This window comes from Abramis brama, assembly GCF_963993115.1.
Source record: "Abramis brama genome assembly, chromosome: 23".
NCBI classification, from domain to species: domain Eukaryota; kingdom Metazoa; phylum Chordata; class Actinopteri; order Cypriniformes; family Leuciscidae; genus Abramis; species Abramis brama.
This window is the reverse complement of record NC_139985.1, coordinates 5,079,820-5,085,819: the sequence shown is the minus strand read 5'-3', so window position 1 is coordinate 5,085,819 and position 6,000 is coordinate 5,079,820. Positions and strand designations below refer to the sequence as shown.

The window sequence follows — 6,000 nt, the reverse complement described above, 5'->3', positions numbered from 1 at the left end:
AAGACATGGAAAACCTATAGATGTTAAATTGTAATATTACAGTTTTTACTGTATTTTTGATCAAATAAATGCAGAAGAGAATTAAAAATCTTACAGACCCAAAACTTTTGAACAGTAGGCTAGTACTAGTAGGCTAGTACTATAATTAGGGTAGTTTTGTAAAAGTCACTGACAGGCGAGTTGAGAGCACAAATCACAAAATATTTAGTAGTCATGAAAACGTATTCAGATTTAGCATATTAATGATGCATTCACCTCATAAATCATGACACACTGCTCTAGCACAGGAAAATGCATACAAGTTCAAGTGCATGCTTTTAAAATGAAAAAGTATTGGTATCGGTATCGATATCGGCGATACTGGCCCTGTATTTACTTGGTATCGGATCGATACCGAAATTTGCAGTATCGCCCACCACTAGTGGAAACACGAAAATGTACCTATGTTCCGCACACAAAATATTGCATTCAGTCATTCGGTACACACGTGCACCGAACCGAAAGCCCTGTACCGAAACGGTCCGGTACGAATACACTTACCGTTACACCCCTATTTACTACTATTACTACTATTTAACATATTAAACATCACATAGTCACAGGCTAACTTCAGCGCGCATGACACAGTAATAAAGAAGTAAACATTATTAAGAAGTAACGTTAAACAGTGTGACTTACAGATTCAGTTAACATCCAGAGAGTGTGTTTATTGTTTATTTTTAAACCACAACCCATTATGTCAGAATGTTTATTTTTAAACCAAAAACCTTTTAAAAAATGATATATTTAACGACAGTGTTGGGAGTAACGCGTTACAAAAGTAATTAATTACTGTAATGCATTGCTTTTTGCTGTAACGCGGTAATGTAAGGCATTACAGGGGGAAAAAAAGTAACATTTTACTCGGTACAAATGTCAGTAACGCGCGTTACAAGCATTGTTAGTTAACCTGGAATAAAGTGGTAGTTTTTTTTTTCTTCATACAAATTCGCCAAAATCACCGCAAGATCAGCAGAGGAGAAACGTCCGCGCAAAATGTTTCACTTCCTGTACGTTAATCAGACAGAGCCGAGATGAGTGAGCCTGCAGCGGATAGTACATTCTCAACAGCGAGAGAGGGAGTTTCCTGCTTACCAGTCGCAGTGGTCCAGCGCCGTTTCCATGGCAACTCTGCGCCGCGGCCGCTCCAGTGTTTGAAAGCGACATGAAGTTCAAAGTTCACGCGCACGGCCATTGATTAAACCACGTCAAAATCATGCAGCATTTACAAACATCTAGAATTAGAACATTACTTAAATAAAAATCTCATTAATATTAAATTATACATTTAAAACTGATTTTGGAGATCTATGACTCGTTCATAGACCAAATGGCCTATGCCCACACTACTGCAGTCACTCACAATAATAATTAAAATAAAATAAAAATATTTGGCTTAGTTATTATTCATTAGTTATTTTTATTTTTGCTAAAGTTTAAGCCTAAACTTTACCCCGGGCTTAAAGTAAAAAGATGTCTGTACCATGCGTCCATGCAAAGTACCATGGTAATATTTGAGGTAGGCTACCATGGTTATATCTGAGGTAGTATATGTACCATGGTAATAATATGTACGGCAGAATGTACCATGGTTATATCTGAGGTACTAAGGCATGTACCATGGTAAATCTGAGGTACCATGTACCATAGTAACATACTGTACAGTATAGTACTTCAGATATTATCATGGTACAATGATAATATCTGAAGTACTATAAAGTATGTACCATGGTTATATCTGAGGTACTATGGTATGTACCATGGTAAATCTGAGGTACCATACTATGTACCATAGTAACATCTACAGTACCATGCAATGTACCATGGTACCATGATAATATCTGAAGTACTATATAGTATGTACCATGGTTAGATGTAAGGTACAGACTACTGTGCAACGTCACGGGCCCGTAATTTCATTACCATCTTATCAGACTGCATGAAATATTTTATTTGTTTCAATTGTTTGTTCAGTATTTCTTACGTTTGAAAGACGTTAATTTTATTCAAGTAAGGTTATAATTCTAGATGTGGCTTTGACGTTTTAATGGGCGTGCGCGTGAACCTTCGAGTCGACCTCAAACACTGGAGCGGAGATGAGTTGCCATGGAAACGGCGCGGCACCTAGTACCCGCACGCGCCTGCCTGACTATTCTTCACAGAAAATAAGCCAAGGCCAATGAGTCTGTGTATGAAAAAATAATTGATCGTACAATTTTTCTTTTGATGAAAACTGAAAACGGGTCCTACAGACCCGAACACCATAACGTGACAAGGGTTAAAACGTCACCGCAAGGCCCATTTACAACACACAAAAATTAATCGAACCATCCGTAGAAAAAAAATGGTTAATACAATAAAGTATTACAACATATTCAAGCTTCAATAAGATGATAAAGCCAAGCACAAATGAAATATTTAGCAGATAAACGCTGAACTTAATATGCGATACTTTTTCACCACATTATGTCTAAAACATTAGACAACTCCTCACCGTGCTTCCCGCCATGCCTGTGTCGTCGTTGTCAATTATAACTCCGCCCTCACTTCCGGTCCTGGCGCTGGGGTTCTGACGCTGGGGTTCTGAAACTGGTGGTGCTGCAGCTACCTGCAGCTGGATATGTCTCGCTCTGGGGGGTATTCCAGAAAGCTTGGTTAACTTACCATTTGGTAAATCATAACCTCTGGGTTGATTTACCCCAAACCCGCATACCATGAGTATGTCGGTTCCAAAACACCTGAGAAGAGTTAGTTTAATCAACCTCCTACTGGTTACCCAGAGTTAATGCGCGCGCACGGCGAGTACATAAAGACATTTTCAATGGATCGCCGATTTCAGGAGTCACCATGGAAACCCAGGGAGAAAAAAAGCGAGCTACATACTTCGGTGAAACTGAGATTTAAGAGGTTTAAATGCTTGCTTATGAAGACTATAAGCCCATTATAACAAAAAAAAAAAAAAAAGCAATACTGCTGCATCAGCAAAAGAAAGCGGGTTGGCTTGGCAAAAAATAACGGACAGAGTAAATGCACGAGTTTATAAAATTATAAATGGGCTATTTTCCCCTTTCATTGTGACGCAAAAATTATTTGGGGCATGTAGTAAAAATAGACAAGTATTTACTTGTTGGCCTCCATACATTTCTTAATATTACAGTAGTAATGCACATAATTGGCTATAATATGTTGGCTTCTTGTTTTATCAGGTGTAATCCTTCTGGAGCCAGAAGAAGTGTGAGCCAAGTCAAAATGAAACACAAAAACATTCTCCAACAATGTAATTTAGTATTTAATGTAGCCTAATTTAGTTTTCTATGTAGCCAATAGAAAGAAGGCTGAGGCCCGTAAAACAGGTGGGGGTCCACCTCCACCTTCCCTCACCCCAGCTGAGGAGCTGTCCCTGTCCCTAATAAAGGGCAACCTGTGGTCGATGGGATTCCAGGGGGCAGTTCATCGGACTCAGCTACCAAGACAAGTGGCTTAGTAAAATGTAGGTGTACCATATTAATACTTATGATTTATTGATGTTTTCACTGTTTTTGTCAGTGTTTTAATAAAGCACCATTTTAAATAGGCATTTTGAATGCATTTTACAGTCATTGATTCACTTGTGCAGTATGCATGCTGCTTTGACTGCATATGCTGTATACTGTAATCTTATTACTAGTACTCTTAGATGTTCCTAATGTCCTTCTTTATTAGTTGTATTTGTTTAAGAATATACATACACAAGAGTATTGAATATGCATGATTATCTTATTGGTTTAATTATCTTGCAGTTGCTGATGGCCACATTGTATTATTGGATCCTCCTGCAACACCACACTCTGTCACAGTTGTAAGTGCTTATTGTCTTTAGGTTTCTGTTTGCTAGACCAAGCATCCTTCCTTATTTTCACCGTAGGATGACGATGAAGAGACCACTTCTGCTGTGACAGAAACAGAAAATGTGGGGAGGCCCATAGAGGTATGATGTATAGAATGCATTCCCCCTTTTTTGCATAAGAGAATAAATAAATTGTCATTGTCATTTTACAGAATATTGCAGGAGATTTGAATACAGATGAGGGTCCATCTACCTCCACACAGAATCTTAGCAGTGTAAGAAATGTTCTGCAGTTCTCCTTCCTCATTTAAATATTTGGTCTGTGTTTGTATTACAGACTTTATCAGTCATGTTTAATTATTCTGTCTTTCTAGTTGCCTGCCAAAGAGCTGTATAAGGTCCACCTTCAAAAGCAAATCAGAAAAAGTGACATGGAGATGGACCTTATACAGCTTCAAATGGAGGAGAAAAGGCTTAACCTAAAAAAAGGCCAGACTTGAATTGCTGGAGCACCAGCTTAAGGTGGGAAAAAGTATATGAACAGTAATCTGTCATTGGTTGATGAATGAAATCTAAAGCAATAAATACAAATGTCTTTTGTTACAGGAAATAAAGAAACAATGAACAACACTTGACTGTTAACTGGTTTTAATTAAAGTGATTTTGGCAAATCATGTCTCGTACCACCCTGCCATCTCTTTGGTCTACTGGGTTCACTGGGGGTTCCTCTTGGCCATCTTCAAGAGAAGGGGGGGCCCTCTCACCTCTCAGTGTGGCAATGTTGTGAAGAACAACACAAGCAGCTGTGATGTCACATGACCTTTCTGGGCTGACCCTGAGCCCACGCAGGCACTGAAACCTTGCCTTCAGGATGCCTATGGTCCATGTTCTGCTGTGGTCCAGGCTCAGGTTCAGGTTCAGGGTAGGGTGTCATCATATAGGGCAGACAGGGGTACCCCCTGTCCCCCAGCAAGTAACCATTGAAGTGTCATATAAAGGTAGTTAAAGTGTATAATTGCATAAAAAAAACATTGTGTAAGGCAAAATTTGTGGCACAATGATGCCTCCCTAAACATTCTGGCATCGTGTACAGACCCTGGCCATTTGGCTTCAACATTAGTGATGAGGTGGGTTGCATCACATATTACCTAGTTAGTAGGGACCAGTAATGAGGGTGATTTAATGGTTTAAACACCCAAACATTTAGCACCCAAAAAATCTATTGTCACCTGCACATTGATGCTATGGATTGACTTCCTATTAACATAGTCTCCTTCATTGACTGAAGGAGCTTTAATGGGAATGTGGGTTCCATCAATGCACCCAATTACATTTGGGAACCCTGAAATTGAAAGTTATATAATTAGAAACTTTTAAAATTATTGTGACTGTCACTGTATACAGTATGAATAGATTAAGTATAGTGCTATGTAACTAAAATGGTCTTTCATAGAATATCATAGAATGGACAAACCCGCCACTCTGTGGAATTCCTCTTTAATGACCCTCAGTGGTTTATGGCCAGGGAACTGCACAAAAGTGTGTAGGAACCGTTTGAGTGCAATGCATACTGTACGAACAGCCCTACACACAGTTGCCTTTCCCACATGCTCTGCATCGCCTATTGTATCGCAAAAAAAGTTAAATAAATGGAGTTAAATATTTAACTCCATTATCTTCGTTTAATAAATTAACGATTCTTTTGAAAAACGGTAACGCTCCCGCAAATATTCATTTGGATACGAAAACACATTGATACGTGGTCGTATCACCCTCTCACGGCGGAAAAGATTTCGTATTATCTGTGCTTCCACATCCACTGGATCATCTTCCAAACGGCACGCCATGCTCAGTAACCTTCTGAAACAAACTAACCCTGGAACATAACCTGCTACCGAGCAGGTTATCTTCAGAGAGTAAGTTCCTATGGTTACATACATACCCAGAAAGTTACCTCCGTTTTTGGAACCGAAAGTTGAGGTTATCCACTAACTTACCCTTAAACTTACCCAGGTATGTCACATAACCTGCTTTCTGGAATACCCCCCTGGAGTAATCGTACATCCCCAAGTGCATCGTAAGAAGACAGATTTATGAGGACACCTGCAGGACAACCGGCAGATTACACCTTTAAC

At 39.2% G+C, this 6,000-nt stretch overlaps 1 protein-coding gene and 1 long non-coding RNA gene across 2 annotated transcripts in view; one reads left to right on the top strand and one right to left on the bottom strand.

Moving 5' to 3' along the window:
* Window positions 1-2,558, bottom strand: part of LOC311074445 — a 21,392-nt gene extending 18,834 nt beyond the window's left edge. Inside the window, exon 1 of the long non-coding RNA XR_014604297.1 lies at window positions 2,534-2,558. This is a non-coding gene — a long non-coding RNA (uncharacterized lncRNA). The remainder of the gene's footprint in view (window positions 1-2,533) is intronic.
* LOC311074582 (inter-alpha-trypsin inhibitor heavy chain H3-like) overlaps window positions 1-6,000 on the top strand; it is a gene marked incomplete at its 3' end in the record, with an annotated part of 156,012 nt that overhangs the window by 105,361 nt on the left and 44,651 nt on the right. The window lies entirely within an intron of this gene.